Here is a 13,690-nt window from a genome sequence, read left to right as displayed (position 1 = left end):
GAATAAAAAACTGGAAGGTTTTATACTAAACGTGGCTGGAGCAAATCCTTCCATGGTAAGAGAGACTTTTAATGGTATGGAAACAAATACAGTAAGCAAAATACACAGATCAACATATCCTTGTCATAGGTTCTTACTCAAATCTATAAGTGAATAGCAGAATGATTCATAGACAGAGTGAAGGGAACAGAGTTGGAGAGGAGGGAGGAAAAGGGGAAGACTTGGGGGTGAATTAGAGCAAATTATATTCCTCATTTGTAAAATTATGTCAAAGTGAATCCTAATGTTATGTGAAACTAAAAAAAAAATCAGATTTTTAAAACTGTTTTAAAGAAATTTAAAATAATTTTAAAACCACCAACATTTAATCACAGCAATGTGAAAAAAGAGACCCAAGTACCCAAACACAAGTATAATCATGAAAGGCAATATAAGGCTTAGTAATGAAGAAATTTAACTATCCACAATAAAAGTCAGGGCACAGATAGCAGCAGTATGTAATAATAAAAGCTCCAATTATTTATAAAACCACACAGAGTCCTATTGTTCTATATACCCAACCTCATAACAGCACAAAACTATTGAACTCCAAAAAGAAATTGGTGAAATAAAAAATGTTATGGAGATTTGGAATAAACCCTCTTCAGTATAAATGAATCTAATAAAAAACAATGGGGATGTAGATGTGTAGAAAGTGGAACTCTTACACTCTCTTGATAAAAATGAAAAATAGTACAGCCATTTTGGAAAATAATACATGGTGGTTCCTCAATGAATTTTAAAATAGAACTTCCTTCTGGTCCAGAAACCTCCCAAGGAAATGATGTAAATTCATCAAAGACACATCTGCTTTCGATGTCATTCCAGCAATATCCACAACAACCAGGAATGAAAGAAAGCTATGTATCTGTGAGTGGATGGATGGATAAAGAAAATATGTTATATATACATAATGGGGTACTATTAAAATATTTAAAATAATGGTATAGTGCCATTTGTAGCAACATGGATAAACCTGGAGTACTGAATATGAAGTAAAGTAAGTCACTCACTCAAAGACAAATACCACATGATCTCACTCATATGTGGAATCTGGATAAGTTGATGTCTATGGTTAACAATAATAAATTGAGTATTTCAAAAGAGCCTTCAGAGAGAATTTTGAGCATTCTCACCACAAAGATATGATTAATGCATGGATAGGATAATATTCTGATTTTCATATTTATTTATTTATTTGCTTGTTTGTTTGTTTAGTGCTGGGGTTGAACTCGGGGCCTTACATACTCTAAGCATACCTTCTGGCACAAAGTTCCATTCCCAGTTGCCCTGATGTGATTATTATACTATGGGTGCATGCATCACAACATCACAGTGCACTCCATAAATGTGTGCCCACTAAGTGAAAACATCACATTGAATCCCACAAATAGTACAGTTATTATGTGTCAATTAAAATCAAAACCAATGCATTATGTTTTATGTACATGCAAAGTTGGCCTATTTGATGAATGGTTATAACATAAACTATCTGTAAAAGTTATTGAGTATTTGATATCCGATAAAAAGCAAGAAATTATTGAAAAGTAGAGGTTGTACAGTCCACAGTTTCTGATCTAACAAGATAAAAAATAAATAACAGTGACTGCTTAGAAGATGTAGAACACATTCTAATAGTAACTGAATCAAAGATAAAATCAGAACATTTCAAACTATATTAAAAGTAATAAAAAATGTGAACTGTACTTTAAAAACCTTGGAAATGGTGAAACTTTTCATTCTATAAAGATTTATAGTTGTAAATGCCTATATGATTAAATATGAAAGACAAAAAAATGATTTTGGCACTGTCTTATGAAAATAACAGTATAATAAACCAAAGTTTTTTGTTGAAAATAATCTGAAATTAGTGAAATGGGAAAAGTTCAGTAGCTTCACTCCTGTGTCATCTTCTGGCTAATTGCTGAGCTTGGAGGATGTGACTCTTCCAGAGGGATCTGAAGATGGAGTTGGGAATCAATTTAACAATAAATTGGCTAACACTTTATTGTATCTAAGAGGTGCCACAGTCTGGCTGGGCACAAAGTCACCAGCCACTCACACCTTGTAGATTCAAACAGCAATTCTTTATTCCCGAACTCACACCGGCACTCTACAAGCACGTTCTGGGGAAAATCCACACTTCCACTGGGCTCTGCATCCCAAAATACTCTCTGAATCCCAGGAGAACTCAATGGGAACTCAAAGAGCAGTGGGCGCCTGAGGCAGCAGGATACGTCCTATTCCCAGCAGGGTCCACCTTAAACCTGGAACCCCCCTAAACCCAAGGAGAGGGATACTCCCTATTCCCAGCAGGATACACCCTAAACCTGGACCCGCCCTAAACCCTGATCCTCCCTGGTCCTTGAGCAAGGTCACCTTTCATGCAATGTCACTGCAAATGACCTGGGTCCAAGGCAAGCCCATTTCCACAATGGAGAGTCCTCCCTCTAAGCAACATGGGGTAGGCTGACAAGGAAATTGCCATGCGTCATTCTTACTTAGCTATGGCTCTCAGCAAAGAGATTTATGACATTGATGTGTGAAATATTTTTTCCCATGTTTACAGTGGGATTTTATGTTGAAGACACAGCTGCATTCCTTGTATGATACAGAATTGACATGAGCATCTAGGTTTAAATATTTAATATCAAGTATAAGACAGGCTTTCTAGATCAGTAGATCCAAATTCTTTTCTTCCTATTAGAGTTTTTAAAATGTCTTTGGAGATGAGTAGTTACAGGTGAAGTTCTTATGCTTGAACTCATGACCTGTGTGTGTACACACACACACACACACACACACACACACACACAGAGTTTCGGACTTTTACAAAATGTGGCTAGAACACTGAATTTGCAAGCACATTTCGTGCTGAGAAAGTGATTTAATTTATACATGAAAAGTAATGAAAGACTCTCATCGTAAAGTTAATATGTAGGGATGAGGAAGTGAAGCAGTTCAGTGAAATTATTAAATACCCCAAAGACTAAGACAGTAAAAAAAAAAAAAGTCTCTGCCTAGAAAGCAACCTGTCCAAATCAAGATTTCCCTCCTCTGGACAAAACTCAGAACTAGTATTTTGGATGATAAGCTTTGATGAAGTAGAAGCAGTAAAAGGTGGAAAGGAGATAAAGACCAATTTTTTAAAGTAGAGGAGAAGAAACTTCCTTAAAATTTAAGATATTAGAAATCAAACTAATGACATATGAAGTGAGGGGAATGAACCTCACAGTCCAGGAGAGAGAGAGAGAGAGAGAGAGAGAGAGAGAGAGAAAGAGAGAGAGAGAGAGAGATTAAGGAAGAAAAAAATATGAACACACTTGAAAAGGAAGTCCAAAAGATTAGCACGAACTATCAAAATAATAGGTTGCATTCTATGTACCTGGTGATGACAAGCAAAGCTGTAGCAATCACTTCTGCTTTCAGAAAACACATTAATGAAGTTATGACATTAGGAGGGACACAGGAAATATGAAATGTATATTAAAGAAAAGTCAGTATGTCTCTAGAGTTGACCTTGGAAGTCTCCAAGATAGGGTTATCCAAATCATAGAGAGGCAAATATATGATTTATTTCATCAATTTCAAATTTCTCACCTGGGAGACTACATGTTTCAAAAGCCAGAGGCATCTACTTGAAAAACATCTGTTCCAGAAAACCAAGAGAAAGTAAAAACCAAAAGGGCATGGAGTTCACACCAACAGTGTTAGTTCTGGTTATGCTGGGGGAGGGATGGAAACAACTGAGCAAGCCGATTAAAACAGAAACTAAGGTCAAACTTCTCTGAAAGGAAATGTTGCCCAAAGAGATATAGCAAAAACAAAAGCTGGTAGAGGTGTATAATAACAATAGCTGAGATAAGCAAATGAAATGTCTTTAGGGGTATATGACACATGTATTATTCCTCAGGTGCCCAACATCCAGATTTTTGGAGCAACAACAGCTTCAGTTCAAGAATCTGTGAAAGCAATAAAGAAAAAAAATCAAGAACGTGAAGAGAGAGCCTACAAAATGGTAGAAATTTTTTGCCATCTGCACCTCAAAGAGAGCATTAATCTCCAGGATATACAAAGAACTCAAAAAACTTAACAGACACACATACACACACACACACACACACACACACACACAAAACAAACAAACAAAACCCCATAAATAACCCAATCAATAAATAGGCAATGAAATTGAACAGGTACTTCACAGAAGAAGAAATATAAATGGTCAAAAAATGCATGAATACATGTTCAACATTTCTAGAAATTAGAGAAATGCAAATTAAAACTATACCGAGATTTCATCTTACTCCAGTCAGAATGGCAATTATCAAGAATATAAAAAATAAGAAATGTTGGCAAGGATGTGGGAAAATGATACACTCATCCATTGCTGGTGGGACTGAAAATAGGTGCAACCATTATGGAAAGTGGTATGAAGTTTCCTCAGAAAACTTGGAAATGGTTTTGAATGTAGGAATTAGATCACGTAGTACCTCATAAACCATTTGACTTAATTATATTGACAAAGGCAAGACATGAATTTTTTAATTAATTAATTTATTTATTCTAATTAGGTGTATATATGACAGCAGAATGCATTTTGATTCATTGTACACAATCACAACACAACTTTTCATTTCTCTGGTTGTTCATGAGTTAGTGTCGCTCCGTATGTGTAGTCATATATGTACCTAGGGTAATGATATCCATCTCATTCCACTGTCTTTCTTATCCCCATTCCCACTCCTCTCCCCTTTTGCCCCTTCACCCAATCATAGTAAGACATGAAATTTTTAATGAAATGGGTGACATGATCAGGTTTGTAATCAAAATATTAACACCTTGACACATGTATTAATTATATATGGAGTTTATAGCAAGTATAAGTTGAGCACTTAAGGTATTGTAGTAATCTGGGTGGAAGAGGAAAGGACTATGGAAAGTGTAATTGTAATTGAATGTAGAAAAGCAGACATACCATTATTAAGGAAACAGAGGAAATTCTTAAGAACTGGATATAATGAGATAAGGAGAGAAAATCAGGATCAAAGATTGCTCTAAAGATTCTAAAATGTGATGCTGGTACTGAGATTGGAAAAATGAAAAAAGTTTGGAGGAGAGGGTGCATTCAGTTTTGTACATGATAGTTTTAAGATAATATAAAATTTTTCTTATGCTACTCAACAGAGTATCCGGTGATCAGTGAATATGAGTGACCGAGAACCTGAGCATGAGTTAAAAATGTAAATCATTTGCCTGGTGGTGGTTGAATTTGCGGATATTAATGATTTTACCTGAGAAAAAAATCCTAAGACCAAGCCTTCAGGATTTCAAATCTCATCCAAAGACAGGAAAGCAGTTATATAGATTCCTCAGAAAACTCGGAATAGGACAACCATTTGACCCAGTTATCCCACTTCTCAGTATGTACCCAAAGGACTTCAAAACAGCATGCTCTAGTGACACAGCCACATCAATGGTTATAGCAGCTCATTTCATAATAGCAAATCTATGGGACCAACCCTTTAACAGATGAATGGATAAAGCAAATGTAGTATATATACACAATGGAATATTACTAAACCATAAAGAAGAATAGAATTAAGGCATTTGTTATTACATAGATGGAACTGGAAACAATTATGCTAAGTGAAATAAGCCAGTCCCAAAGAACCAAAGGCCAATGTTCTCTCTGATATGTGGTCCTAACACAATAGGGGCAGAGTGGGCAGGAGTGAAGAAAAGAAGCTTATTGAATTAGAAAAAGGAGAATGAAGAGAAGGTAGTGGGATGGGATTAGGAAAGACAATAGAATAAATTGGGCTTAACTTTCCTATGTTCATATATGAAGACTCAACCAGTGAAACTCCACATCACATACAACCATAAGAATGGGATCCTAATTAGAATGTTATATTCTATATATGTATAACATGTCAAAATATACTCATTGCCATGCATATCTAAAAATAACAAAAAATCAGAAAAAAGTATCTGTGAAAGGTGATTCTCCAGCTGAAATAAACATAGGATGATGATAAGGTTCTCTAAAGAGTTGTTCCATAGTTAAATGGTAGTGTGGGTAAGCACTTTGTAATCATGCAAAAAATGTTGCTCATGGAAAGGAAGGCTTAGGCAGACAGGGCAAGATGACAAGTGAGGTGGTCAGGGGCAGGGGCAGAACAAAGGAACATGGAGAGGGTCTTCTGATGAGGTCAACTTCCTGCTTGATGAACGCTCTTGGGGACATAAGCAGGGGACCCAATCAAACAGACCCTTCCATACTCATTCTCCTAAGCAGGGATCCAATAGAAAAATGGAAACAGATGCATGGACAGAGGGGGTACCAATCAATAATAGTGAGGAGAAGGTTGGCAGGGAAGGAGATAAGGAAAGGAGGACACTCCAGTGTGGGGAGCCATTCTGACACGTGATTGGGTGACTCCCGTTAAGGGCCTGAGGCACTCTGGCTGTGTCGGAGTTATCCCGACCCTTTCCTGATGAGAGAGCCCATCCGTGTGGGGGTGTGCGTAACCACTGACCCTGGAGACCCAATCACTGACCCTGACCTTGGAGTACAGCCCCCCTCAACCTTCATTGGATGGAATTCTCCCCTGAATCTCTTGTTTCCCCCAAATAAAAGGCTGATCCCCGGCGTGTTCGCTCTCTCTCTCTCCTGCTAGCCCAGAGTAATCCTCGCTGCCCTGCTGAGCGGCTGGAGGCAGGGAAACAGGGAGACTGAGCCGTCTCGGACCTAGCATTAAAATAAGGTACTGTCTGTGTGTTTTATTTTGATCTCTTCTAACTAACTGAATGCCAGAACCTCATTAATGAAACCACTGCGCAGGCCGCGTGGTAGAATTGGCGCCCAAGAGGGGGGCATTCTGAATTAGTTAGATTGAGTGGGAGCGCGCGCTAAAAAGATAAGGAAATAGAAATAAAGAGAAAATAGAGGAAATAAGGAAGATAAAGAAATAAGAGAAAGGAAGAAGTGACATTTGGGTCACAAAAGTAATAAAGAGGATAAAGAAAATAAAAAATAAGAGATAAGAGAAAGAAAAAAGTGACATTTGAGTCACAAAAGTACCGGAAAATATTGAAGGAAAGAGACGTTAATTTACTTAAAATGGGAAATTCTACTTCTTCGGATAAGGAAATGTATCTAACTATTTTAGACAGTATAATTAATCAGAAAGGAAAACAGATAAAGAAAACTCAGTTATTGCAATTCTTAAAGATTGTAGGTGAATATTGTCCTTGGTTTTGTGACCAAGAGTCTCCAAATTTACTTACTTGGGAGAAATTAGGAAGAAAGTTACAGAGAGTTTGTCTTTCTACTGAAATACCTGGAGGCATAGAGAATATACAGAAAACTTGGACGGCCCTAGAAATTTGTCTCTTTGAATACATGGACCAGAGTCCGTGGCCACCAGAAGAGCTTCTGAGAGGTATTCAAAGAGCCATTAGGTCTATTCAAATGGAAAATCAGCCTGAGGCTAAGTTAATTTCCTTTCCTTTGAGCCGTTTTAAAACAAAAGCGCTAGGAGCTAAAACAAAGGTTAGAAATGTGCAAGCTAGCCCGCAGACAGATTATACAGAACAGCATGATAAAGAAGAAGCATCTCTAATCTTGGAGAGCCCTCCAGAAGTGGTAACCAATCTTCCTGGAGAGGAAAATACAAAGGAAACTCCTAGCGGGGCTCAGGTTTCTTCTCAGCCACGTGAGTTAGAAACCCAAATTCCAAATGGCGATAGTACAGAGTCTGATAGCAGCTCGCAGTCTGAGGAAGAAGAATTAGACATAGAAACTCAGGACTTAGAGAGAAATTTTAATAGATTGCATTTAGCACCACCTGCCCAAGCCTTTAAAATTCAGCCGATACCTGCTAGAAGAACCAAATTTAACAGGTGTGCTAAATTAAAGATGACTTTTCTTACCCCAGTTCAGCAAGGTATTAAGAAGGCTCAAGAAATGGGGGAGGATACTACTGGTTTTCACCTCTTTCCAGTTTTTGAGCAAACTGATGAGCAAAATCAGAGAGTTAGAATTCATGCTGTAATTCCATTTAAAACTATCAAGGAATTAAAAAATGCATGTGAAACGTACGGCCCAAATTCGCCTTTTGTTCAGAGTCTGATAGAAAATATCTGCTCACAACCCCTTCCTCCTAGTGACTGGGTTTTTTTAGCCAAATCTTGTCTGAGCGGGGGAGATTACTTACTTTGGAAAACTTACTGGACTGATTTTTGTAATGAACAGGCAGAAAGAAACAGAAGACAGGGCATAGAAACGCCAGTAACGATGTTTTTAGGGACTGAAGATTTTGCTGATTTAGAAAGACAGTTAAATTATGATTTTGTAGTGTACAATCAAATAACTGATTGTGCAAAACGTGCCTGGAGGCAAATTGTCCCCAAGGACCAGTCCAATTTAGTTCTTACCAAAATCAGACAAGGTGCCAGTGAGACTTATTCAGATTTCGTAGCCCGACTATATCAGGCTGCGAACAGGTCCATCGGAGACCCAGGAGCTAGCGAATTTATTGTTAGACAATTGGCTTTTGAGAACGCAAACAAAATTTGCCAAGATGTTCTCCGCCCCCATCGTAAGAAAGGAACAATTTCTGAGTATATTCGCTTGTGTTCTGACTTAGATTCCACTCAGTTGCAAACGGTAGCCTTAGCAACAGTATTAAAGGAAACTTTGGGGCCACAAAATTCAGTTCAGAAGTCCCGCAGCAAGTGTTACGTTTGCGGAAAACCCGGTCATTTCGCCTACGAATGTCGCCAACGCAAATTTAGGTTTAGGGCTCCATCTACTGGCGATAATAGATATTGCAGGACTCGGCGCCACGTGGTTGATTCGGGTGGCGCGGATGAGCCCGCCTTCTCGCCACAAGTATTTCCTCCTAGCGAGGGGACAAAAAACTTCCGTTCGGCCCCTCCCCGGGCCCAGAAACAATATGGGGAGACGTCGCACAGTGTGACGTCACTAGCGGCGCCGACCAGGACAGTCCGCGATTTTTACCGGAGCAGAGACATGGATCACAGACAGTTTTCTTAGGACCTTCAGAGACAGTTGAATTAGATCCTGAAACGGGACCAACACAAATCCCTACTGGGATTTTCGGGCCGCTTCCTGAAAATACTGTAGGTTTAATTTTGGGGCGTAATAATTTAAAGGGAGCTATTGAAGTAATACCTGGTGTGATAGATTCAGAATTTAAAGGGCAATTATATGTTACTGTAAGATCCAATTATGCCCTAAGACTCACCCCAAAGGATATTTTTGCTCAATTAATATTATTGCCTTGTGTCTCAGAAAGACACCTGCCGGCAGATTCAGTTTCTAAACCGCCGGACAGAGTATATTGGTCCCAGTTAGTGCGACAAGAACGCCCTTTATTAAAACTTAGAATTAATAATAAAAATTTCCTAGGAATAATTGACACAGGGGCTGATAGCTCCGTATTGTCCAGCCGGTTTTGGCCCAGGCAATGGCCTCTGCATACAGCCTCAGCTAATCTAGAAGGAATAGGAAAAATTTCACAGCCTGCTCAAAGTGCCAACTATCTCCGTTGGGAAGATTCTGATGGGAACAGTGGAATATTTAAGCCTTATGTGTTAGAGTCTTTACCAGCTAATCTATGGGGAAGAGATATACTAGCCAAAATGGGACTGCTACTAGTCACCCCAAATTCTATAAGGTCAGTTGAAGAAATTAATCAGAGGTATTTTCCTGGAGATGATAGGGAAAACTTTCAGGAAGAATATCTGTTTACAAGCCAGTCTCCACGACAAGGATTAGTAAATACTTCAAGACAAAATTTTTATTAGGGGCACTGAGTACTTCCCCGATCCTTAAAACAGCTGAAAAAATTACGTGGCTCACAGAAGAGCCTATTTGGATTTCTCAGTGGCCCATCTCAGGGGAAAAGCTTAAAATAATTCATAGATTAGTTGAGGAACAACTTCAAGCTGGTCATATTGAACCAACACTTAGCCCTTGGAATACACCTATTTTTGTTATTAAGAAAAAGTCAGGAAATTGGAGATTATTACAGGATTTAAGGGCAATAAACCAGGCAATTCGGCCTATGGGATCATTACAGCCAGGACTTCCCTCCCCCACAGCCATTCCTTTAGATTATAGCTTGATGGTAATAGATTTAAAAGACTGTTTTTTCTCTATAAGGTTACATCCTGAAGATTGTGAAAAATTTGCTTTCACTGTCCCAGCAGTTAATTTTAAGGAACCTGTTAAAAGATACTGCTGGAAAGTCCTTCCTCAGGGAATGCGTAATAGCCCTACCCTGTGTCAAAAATATGTTGATCAGGCAATAGATCCCATTAGAAATAACTTCCCTGATGCATACATTATTCATTTTATGGATGATATATTATTGGCCCATGCTAATTCAGAAGTACTTTCAGAAATTTTTACTCAGTTAGAGACCTCACTTACAACATTGGGTTTAAGTATAGCTCCTCAAAAAATTCAAAAGGTATCTCCTTTTCAATATCTAGGTCAGATAATTCAAGGGAGTACAATCCGTCCTCAAAATCTTCAGATAAGAGTTAAGGAGTTACGTACCCTTAATGATTTTCAAAAACTATTAGGAGATATTAACTGGCTAAGACCATCCTTAAAGTTAACTACTTCTGAGTTAAGTCCTTTATTTCAGATATTACAAGGAAATCCTTCTCCAACCTCTCCTCGTCAACTAACTTTGGAGGCCAAAGCAGCCTTAAGGAAAGTGGAAATTGCAATTAAAAATGCACAGCTTACTAGAATAGATCCTAAAGAAATAATATATTTATTAATATTTCCAACTGAGCATACCCCAACAGGAGCCATATGGCAAAGATTAGGAGTTATTGAATGGATTTACTTATCTCATTCCCCTCAAAAGACATTAACACTTTTTCATGATTCTACAGCTCAATTAGTGATTAAGGGTAGAACTAGGATTTTACAATTAATTGGATCTGAGCCTGATATCATAATTATTCCATTTTCTGTTCAACAGACTAATTGGCTTTTTCAAACTTCTAGTTCATGGCAGATAGCTTTTGCAGATTTCCCTGGCCAGATAGATAGCCATTATCCTCGTGATAAGATTGTACAATTTGCATCATTAACATCACTTATTTTTCCAAAGATTGTACTTTCCCATCCAATAGAGGGAGCTTTATCGGTGTTCACAGATGGTTCCAGCTCTGGTAAGGCAGGTTTCTTCAGCCGTGTTCACACAGAGGTAATACAAACTTCTTATACTTCAGCTCAAAGGGCAGAACTTCAAGCCCTGATTTTGGCCTTAGATTATTTTTCAAATGAGCCTATTAATATCTATTCTGACAGCTTATATGCAGTCAGAGTTACCAAAAATATTGAAACCTCAGTTATTGGGTTTACTTCATCACAGGAGTTATTTAAATTATTTCATAATTTACAAAAGACAGTGCTAATGAGAAAGTACCCATATTTTATTGGACATATCCGAGCACATTCTAGCCTCCCTGGACCTTTGGTTGCAGGTAATGATAATATTGATAAATTAGTAGCTTTTTGTCAACAGATGTCTTCATATGACTGTGCCCTAGCTTCCCATTCCTTACATCATCAAAATGCTTCTAGCTTACGTAAAAAATTTAGTATTACCAGAGAACAGGCTCGTCAGATTGTAAGCCAATGCCCTAAGTGTGTTATTCACACTCCATCTCTGCCATCAGGGGTAAATCCCCGTGGTTTAAAACCAAATCAAATATGGCAAATGGATGTAACTCATATTCCTCAATTTGGTAAGCAATGTTATGTGCATGTCATAGTGGACACTTATTCTAGATTTATTTTTGCCACAGCACGTACTAAGGAAAATACTCAACATGTAATTTCTCATTGCTTAGCAGCTTTTTCCATTTTAGGGTGTCCTATGCAGATTAAAACAGATAATGCTCCAGCTTATGTAAGCTCTGCTTTTCAACAATTTTGCCAAGAGTTTCAAATTAATCATAAAACAGGAATTCCTTATAACCCCCAAGGTCAAGCCATTGTAGAACGAGCTCATTTATCTATTAAACTTCAATTACAAAAATTAAAAAGGGGGAATAAGATAATGACTCCCCAAAATAGCCTTAATCATGCCTTATTTGTTTTAAATTTTTTAAACTGTGACACAGAAGGTCACACTGCTGCTGAGAGGCAAATGTCTCCCTCGGTGACAGGCCCTTTAGGCAGAGTTCTGTGGAAAGATTTACAGACTGGTCAATGGAAGGGCCCAGATCCGGTAATATCATGGGGCCGAGGGCATGCTTGTGTTTTTCCAGAAGGTGCTTTCCGTCCCATCTGGGTGCCTGAACGTGCTATCAGACATGGAGGAGATAGAACCCAGACTCAAGCGACTGAGGATAGACACGGAGGAGCCACAACCCAGAAGGAGGAGATATCGGAAAAAGATGAAGAAAGACCAGATTGAACCAGCCGAGAAGCTGATTTCGTGGAAAGATGTGAAGAAATTGACAACCCAGGCTTCCCAAATACTTCGACGCCTAGGAAAGAACAGGACACCAGTCTTGATGGTAGCGACAGTAATTGCCCTACTGGGCTGTCAGGTAAAAGGGAATCAAGTAGACACTTATTGGACATATTTCCCAGATCCACCCCTGGTACACCCAGCTGTGTGGACTGGAGAATCTATTCCAGTATTTACTAATGACTCATTCATGATGGGAGGATTTACAGATGCTCATATTACTCCCAATCATGTGACTAGATTTAATTATTCTGGCTACAGTGCCCAATTACCTTTATGTTGGTCACATGATAAACATGCTGGCTGTCTAAAAGTATCATTTGAAGAAAAGACAGCGATTGGTAAACCTAGACTGACAAATAATTCTATTTATGGAGACTTAAAACCTAATACTAGATCAGTAATTAAGATGGGACTTTCCCATAACAAGCCAGTCATTTCTGCAAAACCTCCACCGGTACCCCACTGTCCAAATAGTTCTATAATTGAAATTGGCACCTTTCCTAAATGGATAAATTGTGTAAATACCTTTCCTGTACTACATAAGGTGTCTAAAGCTAGTGGGTATATTTTAGACTGGTCTCCAAAAATTGATAAGAGACAATTACGAAGAAATTCTGCTATGACACCTACAGGATTTGTTAGTAATATTTTGACTTATAGTGAAGGAGGCATTCAAAAAGATATTTGGCGTTTAATTGCTGCCTCAGAGTATTTACATTTTACAGATAAACCTTTACCAAAATTTGTCGGCAAGAACTGTAAAGAGGGATCTTGCTATGGCCTAAGAGCCTGTGTCCAATCTCCTTATGTTTTAATTATTGGAAATGTAAAAGTTAGATGGATAGATGATAGATATTTTGTTACTTGTAATAAGTGCAATCTAACCAATTGTATTTCTAGGTATAATGGAGGAAAAGGAGTGCTGATACTTCATCAGCCCTCTTTTGTTTTATTACCTGCTAATATTTCAGAGCCATGGTATGCTGATGCTGGTTTACAAGTTTTACAGCAAATTCATGCCCAGCTAACAAGACCTAAACGTGCTATTGGAGTCATAATTGTTGGTGTCTTAGCACTGGTCTCATTTATTGCCTCAACCGTCTCTGCATCTCTGA

Source organism: Spermophilus citellus (genome assembly GCF_964194105.1).
Source record: "Spermophilus citellus genome assembly, chromosome: 2".
Taxonomy (NCBI): Eukaryota; Metazoa; Chordata; class Mammalia; order Rodentia; family Sciuridae; genus Spermophilus; species Spermophilus citellus.
The sequence above is the reverse complement of the archived record's forward strand: the minus strand, read 5'-3'. Positions refer to the sequence as shown.